Genomic DNA, 20000 nt, shown 5'->3' with positions numbered 1-20000 from the left:
AAGATCTATGACCATATATAGGATACAAAACATTAATATGGAAAACACCCCCCACACCAAAAACAACAAAACTAAATTCAAGAAACTACAAAACTAAATTCAAGAAACTACAAAAATACAAAAGAGGATACGTACTAATTATACAGTAACTGAGATCGGGGAAATGTCAGGGGAAGAAACTGAAATTAACATCATTGAAAGTATATAGAAACGATATGATAACCCAATACAAATGCATTTGATTTATAGATTATTTTACAAAGGAGGCCATAGAGATATAATTAAAATCCGAGAAAATTAGAAAATAGATAATAATAAGAAAACATAAAAAGTCATTAGGTAAGGAAAAGGTGAACTAGTTTAGCTTTACAGAAAAAAGATTAGTAAATTTAAAAAAAAATCAAGAAATAGTAAAATTAATGTAAAAGAGATTTCAAGAAATACAATGATTATTGACAAATAGAAAAGGGCATCAAGAGTTACTATGAGTTAAATGTAGCCAAAGAAAATATTCCGAGAAAGAAAAGGCACACCAGAAGATAATATTAGGCACACGAAAATGTACATACCAATGCGAGCATACCAACATACCTACACAAACAATAGCACAGTGACGTACATTCAAACAGACACGAGCCTACAAAAGACCACATTTCGTCCTGAGAATCTGAAACATTCAAAACAAATTCTTTGCTCTTTGAGGCGAAGTAAGGAATGAATGGAAGAATTTCAAGATTTTGACTCATTTCTGTAAAATTATCTTAGGTATACACACATACACGTGTACACACACACACACACACACACACACACACACGCACACACACACACACACACACACACACACACACACGCACACACACAAATACATACGCACGCGTACACACACACACTCACACAAAGAAGAGAGAGGGAGAAAGGGAGAGAAAGAGAAAGTGAAAAATAAAATGGGAGAGGGAGAGAAAGAGGAAGTGAAAAATAAAGAAAGAGTGGGAGAGGAAGAGAAAGAGGAAGTGAAAAATAGAGAGTAGAAGAGGGAGAGGAAGAGGGAGAGAAAAAGATAGAGAGAAAGAAAGAGAGAAAGAAAGAGAGAAGGAGAGAGAGAGAGAGAGAGAGAGAGAGAGAGAGAGAGAGAGAGAGAGAGAGAGAGAGAGAGAGAGAGAGAGAGAGAGAGAGAGAGAGAGAGAGAGAGAGAGAGAGAGAGAGAGAGAGAGAGAGAGAGAGAGAGAGAGAGAGATAGAGAGAGAGAGAGAGAGAGAGAGAGAGAGAGAGAGAGAGAGAGAGAGAGAGAGAGAGAGAGAGAGAGAGAGAGAGAGAGAGAGAGAGAGAGAGAGAGAGGTTATTGCAGTTTCAAAGCCCAAGGGGACATTACATGATACGGTCTGAATCTGCAGGTACTAACACGAGAAAAGGCCAAAGAAACTAGAGTTTACAACACTTGAACAGGAGACAGGGGAGATGATCACTTTATTCAAATGCCTTTCTAGCAATAACCAGCGCTTCTATCCTCGGAGTCAACGACCCACCGAAGAGGTGGAATCCTGGATGGGGTGAAGGAGAGATTTAAGGAAGGCAATAGCAGAACGTAGGGATAGTACAAGTTGAAAGTGATCGGCATTTTTGTTTGAGTGGAGACGAGTTTCCAATCATAAAATAAGACACCATTTCACGGCCAAGGATGACCACTTGAAATAAATATCAACAGTTAGGAAAAAGAGCTTAAATTATAACTCTAAAAAGGTTTTAAAAAGTTCAGTTTCCTCAATAGATTAAAAAAATCGATGGAATAAACAGCCAACTGACAAACTCAAACAATAAAAAATATAGAAAACGTGATTATTACAAAGAAAAAGGAAAATGCAGCTGGAACCAAACATCTAGACTGGAATCAGACAAACACATGACAGAAACAAAGGCGTACATTCCCAGTCAGGCAAGGACAACAAAGAAAACATGGAAAACAAGTAAAAAGAAGAGACAAACATATATACACTTACACACCTACACACAGGAACAGAAACACAATTGATTTAAGGGGGCTATGATAATGGTTTACCAAATATCATGGGAATGTTTTCATCGATTTTAGGCCGTCAAGTGGGATGAAAGATAAAGTAAAAAGGAAAAGGAAACGTGATGAGACATAAGAAGTGATAGATGATTGAATGACCTGCACAGAGAACAGAACGGATATTGTTTTTATGACATAAAGATCGGAGTTGGAGAGTCGGGAACAGTTCGCAGGTGAAGGAAGCTGAGATCAATCGGGCCATCGAGGTTCGTGGGAACAGGAGCCGATGGGTCTGAGATGAAAGTCGTGGTGGTGATGGTGGTAGTGGTGGTGGTAGTGGTGGTGGTGGTGGTGGTGGTGGTGGTGGTGGTGGTGGTGGTGGTGGTGGTGGTGGTGGTGGTGGTGGTGGTGGTGGTGGTGGTGGTGGTGGCGGTGGTGGCGGTGGTGGCGGTGGTGGTGGTGGTGGTGGTGGTGGTGGTGGTGGTGGTGGTGGTGGTGGTGGTGGTGGTGGTGGTGGTGGTGCTGCTGCTGCTGGTGGTGCCGGTAGGTGGTATGTGTTGGTGTAAGGTATTAGGTGTGTCGGAACTCGGAAAGTTAAAATCAAGAAAGTCGAGACGCGAATAGGAAGAGGAAGAGGAAGGAGGAAGGAAGGTGACGAAAGAAGCAAAAGGAACTGTTAAAGTCAGACGATAGAAAGCGTTTGAGTGTGTAGGTGTAAGAGCTGTGTATATGTGAGTGTGCCTCGATTTCTCTTTACGAAATCACGGGCTCACAGACAGAAGTGAGGCTGTGAAAGAGGAAACCTTGAGCTCAGCAGAAGAAGGAGAAAGAGCGTGAAGCCCACGTTGGACAGAGAAACAGAGGAGAATGTAAAGAGAGGAACAAGAGGAAACGGAGGAAAAGTGAAGAAAGGAAATATTGAAGAAAGATTATGACACGGGAAAGAGAGAAAGGAAATGGGGTATGTGGGTGTTGCATAGATTCCATTAAGAAACATGTATAAATGTATTTAGTAAATCAAGAATGTAAAAGATACGTAAAACAGATTAAGGGAGAGTGCATAACACACGAGAAATGTGTTACTTTCTCGGTGAATATCAGAAATGTGAGAAATACTGAGCACAAATTGTTTGTTTGAAATAGATACAACATGTAATGGACTTGTATAAGAAAAATAGATGTTGAGCAAATAGCATTGATTACAAGTAGAACTATATGAATATATATGAGAAAGAATTCTTAATACAATAATCAAGTGTGCAATTTCCATAATTCCGGGCATCAGAGAAGATAAGAAAGACGGAAAATAAACAAAGAAGCAGAGAGACTTGTCTGACACGAAATGTGTCACGGTCGATTGTTTGTGGACACTCCAAGACTATGTGTATGTGTGGCATGGGTAACTCATGTATCCCCTTCTTGGTTTTGGTATTGGAGGTCCATGAGAACAGAAGAATGAAGGAAGGAATGTTACCGAGAGGATACTGGTAGTATGTTGGGGGGTACTGAAGTCTAAAGGTAAAAAGAATGTAATGCCATGTCATGTGTTACCGTCACTTACAGAACCAAGTGATACTGATGTGATCCAAATTCAAACACTTTCTGTGTTCGAAAGTTATGTGTCTTGTATAGATGCTGATGGAAAGTAGATTTCTAATATATCTTCCCTATCTAAATAAAGGATCGAATACTGCTCGGGTCCTTAAATGTCAGAGTTATGAAACATTTTGGGATGTCCAGGCATGCCTGAGTGCAAGGTCACCTAAAATCGTGATCTAACAATGGTGGTGGCAGATAGGAGTAGAGACGTGGGCAGTTATGGAAATAGTTAAAGCCTTAATAAAGTACATTAGTTATAGATACAAAGAACTAATATAGATACGATAAGAATGGTAGGAAAGTATAGGGCGAAAGGAGCGAACAATAGTAAACAAATGTTGTCAAAGCATAGGAGGATAAGTCTTTGAATGGATTAGAGTATGGATCAGTGACAGAAAACAGTAAGTCACCATTAACGGTGTAAAGTCCAAAAGGGGTAGTGTTAATAGTGGAGTTCCCCAGGGCTTAATTTTGGGTCCCTTACATTTCATTATGTATATAAACAACTTGGACAATGGAATTATTAGTGATGTTAGTAAGTTTGCGGACAACACTAAAATAGGACGCCAAATCAGGTCAAGAGAAGACGCCAGGATACTGCAGGAAGATCTTAACAAATTGTTCACATGGTCGATGAAATGGCAAATGGACTTCAATATCTCAAAGTGCAGTGTGTTAAACGTAGATTTACTCAACCCAGAAAGCTGACATAGTTTAGATAACGCCTTTGTAGAGAAAACTGAGTGTGAGAAAATCTTGGTAGTGCTAGTGAGTCCAGGAAACAGCACATTAGCGCCAGTAATAGAGCTAACAAAGCATTATGCTTCATTGCTAGGACGGTTATGAATAAAGGTGCAGAGGTAGTCAACAAACTCTATCTGGCGTTAGACCCATCCTTGACTAAGCGGTACACTTTTGGTCTCCGTCCTATAGAATGGATATAAATTCACTAGAATCAGTACAGAGGAGAATGATCAAATTTATAGATGGGCTCAGAAATTTACCTAACAAGGACAGGCTTAGGCACCTTAATTTACACTCTCTAGAAAAACGCAGAGTGCGGGGTGATCTAATAGACGTGTTGAAGTATTCAAGGGCAGGACTCACAGTAATGGATCTAAACTGAACAAATTCAAATTTGAGAAGGAAATAGGCAAGAATTGGTTTACCAATGGAGTGATTAACGAATGGAGTAGACTTACTATGTACTGCGCGCTGAAACTATCGGTTATTTTAAGAGAAACTTAGATAACTTTATGGATGGGGATGATGGGTGGTAATGGACACGGAACTGCCTTGTGTAGGCCTTATGGTCTATTGCAGCCTCTTTCTTAAGTTCTTGTGTGTATTGAGAGGGAAATTGTGATAGCAAAAACAGTGTTTTAGAAGAAAAATAGATACAAGTATACATGGGCAAGGGTAGTTGATGGGAGGGTAATGAAGAGGGCATTATTGGGTTATACAGTATTACCCAAAAGGAGGTTTGCAAGTGTTGTGGACGTAACTGTGTTCAGAAGAGGGGACAGTGGATTTTCTGTTCATTATCTGGTGGAAGGGAAACTGAGAGTGGAATGGAAGAGAAGTGCTGAAAGCGAGGAAGTTAGATGAGACGGAAAAAGAGAAGACTTACCAAATAAAATTGAAAGAGGAATGGAATGTAGTAAAGGGTGAAGGAAAAAGGGGTGTAGAATGAGAAGTTATTATGTTTTAAGGAGGAAGCGTTAAAGTACGCAAAGACGGCGTGTGGAATGATGAGAATGATAGTGAATAGAAGAACAGTGAATGGTGGGATGAAAAAGTGGTGGGAGTGATAGCAGAAAAAAGTGGACGTACGAGTAATGATTGAACAAAAAGAAAAAAAATAGGAGACATGTGAGAGGTAGAGAGTAAAAAGGGTGGAAGTAAGCTGCAAGACGAGGAAGGTCAAAAGGTTTTGACAGAGAGCATCAAAAAGGAAAAATAATTTGTTCTAGAAGGAAATAGAGTGATAGATAAATCTGGTCGAGGTGAAGGTACAGGGTGTAGATAAACGTAAATGAAGACGGTGAATGAAAGATGGGTAGAATTACTGAATGTGGAGGAGGATGGGAAGAATTTGACTGTTGTAAAGAAAGATGCCGATAATATTGGTTATAATGGGGAGGAGAATAATAAGGCAATAGCAAAAGAGGAGACGAAAGCTGGTAAGGTACCTAGGGTAGAGGGCTGACATGGAGAATTTCTGACGAAAGGAGTAGTTATAGTGAAGGATCTGGTGAGATTATCTAATGTTAATGTGAGTCTAAGAGAAGAAAGTGTATCTGTAGACTGAAGAGATGCATTTATAGTTCCGTTGTGCAAGAAAAAAATGGACATATATGAATGAAATAGCTTTAGAGAAATCAGTCTGTTAAGTGGAGTATGGGAGGGTGATAATTGATAGGATTAACAGGGGGCAGAAGTAATTGAGAAGAGTAATAGGGCACGTAGGTTATTTTTTCTCTCTCTTAGACAAATAGGTGAAAGCTTTTGGCAAAGGGTAAAGATTTTTTGGGCTTTCATTGATATGGAGGTGTATGACATGGTTGACACAGAGGCGCTATGAAATGTTTTGCTGATATATAGAGTAGGTGAAGTTTGTTTGGAGCAGTTAAATGTGTTTACGCGAGTAATAAATATTTGTGCGATAATTGAAAATAGAGATCAAATGGTATGACCTGAAAAAGGGGTAGCACCAGGGTTGCGTTGTGACACTGTGGATTTTCAGCATGAAAGAAAGAGGCAACTGCAAAGAAGTATATCAAAAGAGGCACCATATGAGGATAGATTCTTTACTGTACCCATAAAGATTTTGTCCTCATCTGAAGCTCTCCTAGTTAAGCGTGTAAATGAATGGGGTGTAATCATTACCACCGCTAGTTCCATTATCACCATTCATTACTATTATTACAATTACCAATATCATTACCAATAACATTACCACTCATTACCAACACCATTATCCATGCCATTACCATTATTATTAAAAACATTACTACTACCACTACCATTACCACTACCGTTAACATTACCACTACAAATTCCAATATCATTACCATCGCCATTTCTATTATCATTACCAAAACCATTACCATTATCTCTGCAAAAACACGACCTTTACTACAGCCATTACCATTACCACTACACTACTATTACCACAACCATTACCACTACCAATACAATTACTACTACCATTATCATTACAATTATCATTATTGTTACCACTAACATTATTATCAGTACCAGTATCAATACAATTTTCAATACCAGTATCAATACCTTTATCATTAACACTGTCATTATAATTACCAATACCATTACTATGATCATTACCACCACTATCACCCCCACGATGACCGTTATCATTAGTACCCTTTTACTACCATTACCACTATCATTGATATTACCACTACCATTACCATTATAATTATCATTAACACTAACATTACCATAACCAATATGATCAATATTTCCATTATAATTACCATTATCATTACGACTATCGTTACTACCATTACCATTTTTATCATTAACATTATCACTATCATTACCACCACCATTAATACTACCATTAACACATATATTACCAATATTTCTATTATTACTACCGCTACGACTTCCATTACTACTATATTTATCATTCCCACCATCATTTTTGTTACCATTACCATTCTCACTACCATTAACACCATTACAACAAATATTACCATTACCACTACCATGATTACTTCGATTATCATTACAACTATCATTACTACTACCATTATCATTACCACTACAATTACTATTACCATTAACACTACCATTACCAACATTATCATTACCACTACCATTACTGCAAACTACCATTATCATTATCATTGTCACTGCCATTACCATTACCATCATTATTAACCCTACCATTGCTACTACCATTACCCTTACAGACACCATTACCAACACAGCTACCATTTTTCTATCATTACCATTACCACTATTATCACCACTACTATTACTGCTACCATTATCATCCTCATTACCATTATCATTAGCACCAAACTTACTACCACTTCTATTAACATTACTATCACCACCGCTACCATCACCACTACCAATACTACTATAATTACCGTTACAACTACCATGACCACCGTTATCGTGACTAGACCATTGCCACTAGAACTACCATTACCATTACCATTACCACTATTGTTACTATTTCTACTACCACGATCATTAACGTTACCATTACCACTATAAATACAATTGCCACTACCATTACCACCACCATTATCATCACCATTACCAATATGATTATCATCATTACCACTACTATAATTATTTCTACAATTACTATTACCACTATCATTTTCACCACCTCTTTACCACCACCATTACCATCACCATCAATACTATAATCATAATTACCACTATTATTAACACAAGCAATACCACTACAATTTCAAATACCACTACCATTATTAGTAACACTGCCATTGTCACTACCATTACCACTACCATTACCATCACTATTATCATTACCACTAACATTGCAACTACCATTAACATTACCACGACCATTACCAGTCATTATCACCACCATTACTATCACCATTACCACCACCATTATCATCAGTATTACCACCACCATTACCGATATCATTACCATTATCATTACGAATAACATTACTGCCATGATCATTACAGTTATCATTACCACAACTATGTACCACTGCCACTACCATTACCACTACTATTACCACTACCATTATCATTACCACTGCAATTACCACTACCTTTACTACTATCATTACCATTATTATCATACTTATCATTACCACTACCATAAATATAACCATTATCATTACTACAATCATTACCGCTACCACTTCCATTACTAATATTACCAACATCATTACTATTACCTTTACTTCTATCATTACCATTACCACTACCATTATCACTACCATTACCACTATCATTACCACTACCATTATCATTACTAATATAATTACCACTATCAGTACCGCTAACTATACCACTATCATTACCACCATTAACATAATTGTAACCATTATAACTACCATTGCAACTACCCTTACTATCATTACCACTACAATTACCAATACAATTACCATCACCACTGTTATTACCACCACTATTACCATTATTATTACTAATAGCCCCATTACCATTATTGTTATCATTACCACTACCATTATCACCATTAACATAAACATTACCATTATAAATATCAGTATCATTACAAATGCCATTACTACAACCACTACCATTATTATCATTACTACTACAATTACAACTATAATTAACATTACCACTGTTATTAGCACCACCATTACCATCACCATTACCACCACATTTATCATTAACATTATAATTACCACTACCATTACCACTACCATGACCATCATCACCACCATTAAATTTCCCGTTGCAGCTTTCGTTATCATTACAACTACCATTACTACAACTACTACCATAACCATTACCAATACCAATAACATTACCACTATCATTATCATTACCATTATAATTTCCACAAATATTATTACTGTAACTACCATTACTATTATTATCACTACCACTATAATTACCATCACCATTACCATTATAATTGCCATAATCATCATCACTACCATTACTACTACCTCTACCAATATCACTACCATTCAACTACTATTACCATTAACACTACAATTACCGCTACCTTTACCATTATCTTTACCATTACCTCCACCATTACCATCACTATTACTACTACCATTAACATTATAATTACCATTATCAGGAACACTACCATGGCCACAAGTGTTATCATTAACATTATAATTATCATTACCACTAACATTACCATGATAATTAGCAATATCATGATCATTACCATTATCATTCCATTACCACTATGATCATTACCGTGATCATTACCAGTATCATTATATTTACCACTATCATTATAATTACCAATAGCAGTGCCACTAGTAATACCATTACCACTATCATTACCACTATCATGTTCATTACCATTACCACTAACATTGCTACCAGTGCCATTATTACTTCCACTATCATTACCACCATCATTTCCATTATCATTACCATTACCACCACTATTACCCCATTACCATTATCATTACCATTAATACTATCATTATCACTACCACTATCATTGCCACTACCATTATCATTATCACTACCATTACCGTTACTATCATTATCACTATTATTGCCACTATTATTGCCACTAGAAATACAATTACCAATACCAATACCATTACCATGGTCATTACCGCTACCATAACTAGAACCACTATCATTACCACTACCATCACCACCATCATTACTTCAACCATTACTATTATCATTACCGTTAGTGCTAACATTACCATTATCATTATCACAATCAACTACCACCAACATTACTATTACCATAACTACCATTACCCCATTTCCATTTATACTATCATTACCACAACTATCATTAACACTATCACTATCATTACCATTACCATCACCATTACCACTACCATTAACACTATAATAACCATTATCAACACCATTACCACTACCATTATCATTATCATTACCATTACCATTACAAATTCCATTACCACCAACATTACCATTACCACTACCATTAACATGATTATTACCACTACCGTTGTGATTGCTATTACCATTACCACCACAATTATCACTGCTATGATCATTACCCTTATCATTACCAGTACTACTACCACCATTACCATTACCGTTACCAATATCTTTACTAACATTACAATGATCATTACTAGTACCATTATCCTTACCCGTGCCACCACAATTGCCACCTATATGGTTATTACCATTATCATTACCACTACCACTGTCATTACAATTACCAGTACCATTACCATTATTACTACCATTATCATACACACTACCATTACTACAACCGCTCTCATTACTGTCACCACTACCATTATCAATATCATTACCATTATCATTATTCTCGTTAACATTACCACCACCGTTACCCACATCATTACCATTACTATAATCCCCACTAATATAATTACCACCACCATTACCATTATGATTACCCATTACCATTATTATCATTACTACTATCGTTACCCTTATCATTACAATTAACATTAACATTATCTTCACCATTACCAATACCAATATAATTACCACTACTATTACTAATACCACTATCATTACCACTGCCATTATTATTACCACTACCATGATTATTACCACTACCTTTACTAATATCACCACCATTACCATTATCACTACCATTACTCGAACCACTAGCATTACTACTACCAATATCATTATTACCACTACCACCCCCATTACCCCCACACATTACCATTATCATTACTACTATCACTACCACAGTTACCACCACCATTACCCCCACCATTACCATTACTATTACTATAATTTCCACTATCACTATCTTTATCACTACCATTATCACTCCTACAACTATGATCATTACCATTACCACTATCATTACCACTACCACAATTATTACCCCATCACCATTATTATTATCTTTACAGTTATTATTATCATTATCGCTATCACTTTCATTACCATTTTTATTACCAGTACCACTATCATTACTTTTACTATTACCACTATCAACATAACCACTACCACTATCATTACCACTACCACTATCATTATCAATACCACCACCAATAATCCATTACCATTATCATTACTATTACCACGATCCTTATTACCAGTCCCATTGCCATTATCGTTGCCATTGCCATTAACACTACCTTTACCATTATCTTTACCAATACTAGTACCATCATCATTACAATGATCAGTACCGTTATCATTATCATTATCATTATCATTACCTTTATCATTACCATTACCATTATCATTACCATCGTCATTTCCATTTTCAGTTCCACTATCATTAACACATTACCATTTCCATTATCATTACAAATACCTCTGCCATCATCACTACCACTATCATTACCATTACCACTACAATTATAACAACCACTATCATTAACCCCACCATTACCGCTATCATTACCACTAACATTACCACTACCACTTTCACTACCACTACCAGTATCATTACCACTAGTATCATTACCATTATCATTATAATTACCATTATCATTACTAATATAGTTACCACTACCATTATCAGTACTATTACTAGTACCATCATCATTACTATTATCAGTACCGTTATCATTATCATTATCATTATAATTATTATTACCACTACCATTATCATTGCCATCGTCATTTCCATTATCAGTTCCACTATCATTACCACTTTACCATTTCCATTATCATTATAAATACCGCTGCCATCATCACTACCACTATCATTACCATTACCACTACAATTACAGCAACCACTATCATTAACCCCACCATTACCGCTATCATTACCACTAACATTACCACTACCACTTTCACTACCACTACCAGTATCATTACCACTAGTATCATTACCATTGTCATTATAATTACAATTACCATTATCATTACTGATATAGTTACCACTACCATTACCATTATCATTACTATTACTATTAGCATTACCACTTCCATTACGACTACCATTACCATTATCATAACCATTACTACTAGCATTACCATTATCGCTATCATAACCATTACATCATTATTACTATAATTACCACTACAAATACCATTACCCCTACCATTGCCATCGCCATTAACATTATCAGTACCATTAGTACTATCATTATCAATGCCTCTATAATTACCAATAGTATTGTCATTACCACTACCATTACTACTAACATTACCCCCACCATTGCCATTACCATTTCCATTATCATTACCATCACTATCAATACCACTACCATTACCATTACTACTATCAATAACACTACCACTATCATTACCATGATCACTACCATTACCCCCATTATCATTACCATTACTGCTATTACTACCATCACCACCATCATTACCACCATTACCATTATCATTACCCACATCGTTACTATCAGTAGCACTATTAAAACTACCATTATCATTACCACCACGATCATTACTACTATCATTACCACCACGATCCACCACCCCAATATAATCACCATTACCGTTATCATTACCATTACCATTATCATTATCAATACCGTTACTATGAGGGGGTTTACATGGTCTAAGAAGGGGTTTACACGGTCTAACGGTTCGTCGAACGCGGTTCGACAGACACGTGTTTAAAGTGATGTGTGAACGTGTGAACGGGGTATTTGGTTGTCGAACCGCGTTCGACAAACCGTTAGACCGTGTAAACCCTATCAGTAGCACTATTAAAACTACGATTATCATTACCACCCCTTGCATTACCATTACCATTACCACTATTATCCTTACTATAACCACTACCATTATTTCTACCACTATCATTACAATTACTCTCATTACCCACACCATTACCATTATTACTACCATTACCACTATATCATTATCAACATCATTACCAGCACGAGCATTGCTATCATTACCACCACGATCTACCACCACCTATTATCATTACCATTACCACTATCATTACCACCATTACTGTTACTATCAGTAGCATTACTATTAAAACTACCATTATGATTACCACCCTTAACATTACCATTGCCATTACCACTACTACCCTAACTACAACCACTACCATTATTTCTACCACTATCATTACAATTACTATCATTGCCTACACAATTACCATTATTACCATTATCACTACCTCTATCATTTTCACCACCATTACCACTACGATCATTACCATTATCATTACCATTACGATCATTACTATGATTACTATCACGATCATTACCACTACCATTACCACCACCATCATTACCACTGTAACTACCATTACTACAACAACTACCATTACCACCACCAATACCTGTACCATTACCATTGCCACTATCATTACCATTATCATTACTATTATAAGAATCCATATCATTACAATTACTACTACCATTATTACCACCATTATCATTTACATTTACCAGTATCATTACTTTTACCACTACCCTTACCACGATTACCATTATCATTACCATTACTATAGTTACCACTACCGCTGCCATTACCGCTTCCACTATTACCATTATCACTACCATTACCACATTGCAATTACGATTACTACTATCAATACCACTACCACTGTCATCATTATCACTACCGTTACCCCCACTATTACAATTAACATTATCATTACCGTTATCATTACCACTACCACTAACATTACCACCAACGTTACCTTTATCATTTATATTACCTTTATCACTAGCACTACTATTAACACTACCATTGTCATTACCACCCCTAGCATTATTATTGTCATTACCACTACCACCATTACTACAATCACTACCATTATTTCTACCACTATCATTACCATTACCATCAATATTAACCAAACCATTATCATTATTATGACCATTACCACTACCACTATCATTACCATTACCACTATCATTATAACTATTGTCACGACCACGATTACCACTATTACCACCATAATCATTACACTTCCATTACCACCACGATCATTACAACTCTCATGACCAATATCATTAACAATACCAATATCATTGCCACTATAATTATCATTACCATTGCCACCACAACTACCATTACCACTTCCACTACAACTATCATTACCATCTCCAATATCTCCACCATTACCACCACTACCATTATCATTACCACTACCACCAGCAATAACCCCACCATTACCATTACGGTCATTATCAATATGATTACCATTATCATTATTATAATTATCACTACCATTAACAATACTATTAACATTACCACTATCATCACTATTATAATTACCACTACCATTACCACTACTTCTATCATTACCATTATCACTACCGTTACCACTATCATTACCACTACCATTACAACCAATAACCCCAATATTACCACTACCATTACCACTAACATGCCCCGACCATTACTATCATCACCACTACAACTTACCACTACCACTATTACCATTATCATTACCACTATCATTACCCCTACCATTGTCATCATATTCATTATCATTACCACTATTATAATCACCATTACTATCCTTACCATTACTATCATTACAACCACCACTATGATTACCATGCTTACAACTACCAATATCATTACCACTATAACTACCATTACTACCATCACCAATACCCCCCACTATTACCATTACCACTATCATTACCACTGTTACCATTTTCACTACCATTACGCTACCATTGTCATAATTTCCATTATCATTACAACTACCACTATCATTATCATTACTACTATCACTATAATTACCATTTTCACTACCATTACTGGTAGTACTATTACCATTATTACTACCATTACCCCTACCATTGCCATAATTTCAATTTTCATTATCCACTACCACTATCATTACTATTATAATTACCACTACCATTACCCCTAACTTTGCCATAATTTCCATTACCACTACCACTATCATTACCATTACTATCATTTCCACTTTACCATTACCGGTACCAAGATTACCATTATCACTACCATTATTCCTACCATTCCATTACCATCACCATTTGCTTTACTATTACCGTTATTATAATTACCGCTACCACTACCACCATTACCCCACCATTACTATTATAATTACAGTTACTAACATTACTATTAACACTATTATTATTACCATTATCATTACTATTACTACTATCACTACCACTATAATTACCATTATCTTTACCACTTTCACTACCATTACTGGTACCACTATTACCATTATCACTACCATTACCCCTGCCATTGCCATAATTTCAATTATTACCCACTACCAATATCATTATTATAATTACCACTATCATTACCCCTAACTTTGCCATAATTTCCATTACCACTACCACTATCATTACCATTACTATCATTTCCACTTTATCATTACGGCACCAATATTACCATTATCACTACCATTTCTACCACCATTCTATTACCATCACCATTACCTTTACCATTACCATTATCATTACCACTACCACTACCACCATTACCCCCACCATTACTAATATAATTACCGTTACTAACACTACTATTAACACTACTATTACTATTACCATTACCACCAGGATCATTACCACTGCCATTACCACTACAACTACCACCACCACTTCCGCTCTCATTGTCTTTCCTATTTCCTCCAACAATACCCCACCTCTATCATTATCATTACCACTACCATTACCATTACTATCATTATCACTACCATTACCGGTACCACTGTCACCATTATCACTACCTTTACCATTACCATTACTATCATTACCTTTGCTCTCATTACCACTATCATTACCATTACTATTGTAATTACCACTATCATTACTACTATCACTACCATTACCGGTACCACTATTACAATTATCATTACCATTACTCCCACCATTGCCACCTCCATTACCATTACTAACACTACTATTAACACTGGCATTATCATTACCATTACCACCACCATTACCACCATAACTACCATTATCACTACAACTACCATTATCACTATCATTACCATTACCACCACCACTGCCACTCTATATTTACAATTACCACCAACAATATCACCCCCACTACCCCCACTATTACCATTATCATTTCTATTACAGTTACTAGTATCAATACTCCCACTGCCATTACTATCATCAGCACTACCATTACCACTATTGCCCCATTACCATTACCATTGTTACTATCACTACCATTACCACTACTATCATTACACCCAAAACCATTAGTATCGTCGCCACTACCATTACCACTATTACCCCCACCATTATCATTACCGTTATCACTATCACTACCACTACCTTGACCAATACCATTATCACTATTACCCCCACAATTAATATTATTTTCATTGTTGCTAGGCCGACCTGCCGGTCTGTCTATTCATTCGTATGGATCATTAGTTACCACTTGCCATGAATAGCCGGCCTTTCGTTTCATTCATACGGGTCCGTAGTCGACCGGCTTATATTCATATTCCCTTGTGATAATTAACCACCTATACCCGTTGCACTGAGATCTGGCCGTTAGGGCGGAGCACTGGGAGTTCCCCTGTGGTGTCACATATAATTATTCTATAATTTCATTTTATCTTATAATTCTATTTTATAGTTTTATAATGTTGCCTCATATGATTATATTATAATTTTTTGTCACACACCACCACTGAGGTAAAAATCAAAGCAATGTTTTCTATACAAAGGTTTCGTTTCTTTAAGTCTAGATATGGCATATATGCATGAGAGAGCGACGTTGCCGCTACATCTAATCTCTGGCCCCGCCCTCCTCCTCATACTGCATTCAGAAAACATTGCATCCACATGCACGTTCTCGCCATGGATACCCACATGTGGCAACACCGGGAAATCTCCTAGCCCCGCCTTATCGGCCAATTCTCCTTACGCTGACTATAGCAATTTTTTACCGAAATCGTCAGGTCGTCCAATTTGACTCAGTCTTACCCTAGGGGAAGAAAGTCGTGCACAGAGCACTGTGAGATATATATGAGGAACCTAATACGTGGGACCCAGGAAAATTTAACCTTTGGCGGGATTTTTGCCTTTCCGTCTCTGGCACCCGCACCTTTGGCCTGATTGGTCTCCAAGTGATATCCTCAGGAGGCCTCGTGTCCCTCGATATGTGGGTGAGATAGTGACCTAATCAGTGCAAGTGGCTAATGTGACACGAAAATCCCACAGGCACTTCTGACTGAAATAGTCAGATGGGAGAGAGTCATCCACAGAGAACCGTGAGGTACATGTAAGGAGCCTGGACCCAAGGGCGTGTGCGTGGGGCCCAGACAAATTTGAGGCTCTGGCTGCATTTTTCCTTTTCCGCCCAATTGGAGTCAGTGGCTAAAATGACTCGAAAATCTCACATAGGGTACCCAGGGATTTTGGCTGGGCCCCACGCACACGCCCTTGGGTCCAGGCTCCTCACACGTACCTCACACTGCTGTGTTTACGGCTCTCTTCCTCTAGGGGAAGATTGGGCCAATCGGCAAACCTAACGATATCAGTCAAAAAATACCTGGGTCCCAGTGAGATTTTCGGGTCATTTTGGACACTGGCTCCGATTGGGCCACTATCTCACCCGCAGGTCGAAGGTCACGAGGCATCATATCACTTGGAGACCACTCAGGCCAAAGGGCCGGGCGTTAGAGGCGATCCAGCCAGAGCCTCAACTTTGGCTGGGTCCCACGCACACGCCCTTGTACATGTACATGTACCTCGCAGTTCTTTGTGCGCGGCTCCCTCACTCTAGGGCAAGATTGGACCAAATCGGCAGACCTGACGATTTCACTCAAAAAACATGGATACCTTGCGGTATTTTCGGATAATTTTGGCCACTGGCACCGATCGGGCCACTATCTTACCTACAGGCCGAGGGCTGTGAGGCCTCCTGCAGATATCACTAAAAGACCACCCAGGCCAAAGGTGCGGCTACTAGAGGCGGAAAGGCAAAAATCCAGCCAGAGCTTCACCTTTGGCTGGGCCCAACCCACACGCCTTCGGGTCTAGGTTCCTCACATGTATCTCACAGTGCTGTGAGCACGGCTGTCTTACTCTGGAGCGAGATTGGGTCAAATCGGCCGACCTAACGATTTCGCTCAAAAATTCATGGGTACCCTGCGATATTTTCGGGTAATTTTTGCCTACTGGCTCCGATTGGGCCCTTATCTCATCCACAGGTCGAGGGCCATGAGGCCTGTGGATATCACTTGGAGATCACTCAGGCCAAAGGTGCGGGCACTAGAGGCAGGCAGACAGCTGACAGGCCTGGCAGACAGGCAATCTGGCAGACTGGCAGGCATGCAAACTGACAGGCAGTCAGACAAGCTTGCTGGCAGATGGTAGACAGGCTAGATGGCAGGCAGGCTGGTAGGCAGACAAGCTGGCAAGCAGGCAGGTATGGTAGGCAGACAAGCTGGCAAGTAGGCAGGCTGGTAGGCAGACTAGCTGGCAAGCAGGCAGGCTGGTAGGTAGAATTCTGCCCTTCGACTCCGGTAAAGCCATTGAATTGCAACCTCGACTGTAAACTACGCCAACCATGGCCCTCTACATCAATTTCTTCAGGTTCCAACACCGCCACATCCGGGACAAGAACAACTGCCTACCTGATTTCTTGCCGAGGTTCCATACGACCTCACCTCCAGCCTCGACTTTCGTACGAGTGTGTTAGGCAGTTGTCCTCTGCTGTTCATGGTGGCTCACTCTCAGCCAGTCGGCTCACATAATGCGAGCTTGGTTGGAACGAACTAGGCGTAAGGGAAAGTGGCCGTGAGTTGCAACCCAAAGCATGACGACGGTGGCCAATCGGCGCGCACAACGCGAGCATGGCTGGGACGAACGGTCCTGTTTATTCGAAAGATGCGATCGTAAGGCACGGCTCTGATCACGACGACGACGGCCAATCAGCGCGCAGGACGCGACCTGACCAGGCCGCCTCAAACCTCGCTGGCAGAATCTGTCAGAAGGACTGCACGCCCCTGAACGCGAAGCATATCCACCTATCCCAGTAGCAATCTTTCCCGCCACCTATTCTGGGCCGTAGTCATCGCATTGGAGACTCTCCACCTCTCCTAGCTGTCGACGCATGAACATCGAGCCCACTAGCCGTCTCTCAACTGCAACCGGAGCCACCAATCGCTCTCCTCCGCGGAATCTTCTCAGCGCTCAACCCCTGGCGAATCGCCTCACTCTGGCCGCGGTCCCATAGGCCACGCATTCCAAAAGAAATATTGCCCCCCTGGGCCACGACTCCAGACCGTATATTAAACTTTTCATTCCCTCCAGTCCCTGCCACACATAACCTTGTTAATACACACTTCCCAGTGCCTCAGCATAAATCTCCATTGATTATACCTTGAGATGGTGTTTCTGAAATGTTCCTTGTTTCAGTCCTATGATTCAGTTTTATCATAGAAACTGAGCTAAGATACAAGGGAAACAAATCGGTCATGCATATGAGTTTGATGAGTGTGGCTGGGCGTTTGGCGTATAGAAAGATAGGTGAATCAGATATGTACATTACATATGATGAAACATAATGTAGAAAATTACAGACTCTCACCAGGCGGAGAAACAGCACAATTGAAAATTCATACATTCAATGTCACACACACACACACACACACACACACACACACACACACACACACACACACACACACACACACACACACACACACACACACACACACACACACACACACACACACACATATGTATATATATATATATATATATATATATATATATGTGTGTATATATGTATATTTATATATATGTATATATATGTACATATATATATA

At 38.5% G+C, this 20000-nt stretch overlaps 1 protein-coding gene across 3 annotated transcripts in view; it reads left to right on the top strand.

Annotated features, from left to right (window-relative positions):
- LOC143029204 (neural cell adhesion molecule 2-like) overlaps positions 1 to 20000 on the top strand; it is a 988127-nt gene that overhangs the window by 961980 nt on the left and 6147 nt on the right. The window lies entirely within an intron of this gene.

Source organism: Oratosquilla oratoria, chromosome 10 (assembly GCF_046742065.1).
Source record: "Oratosquilla oratoria isolate Oo_2021 chromosome 10, ASM4674206v1, whole genome shotgun sequence".
Classification (NCBI taxonomy): Eukaryota; Metazoa; Arthropoda; class Malacostraca; order Stomatopoda; family Squillidae; genus Oratosquilla; species Oratosquilla oratoria.
This window is presented reverse-complemented; position numbering and strand designations above follow the sequence as displayed.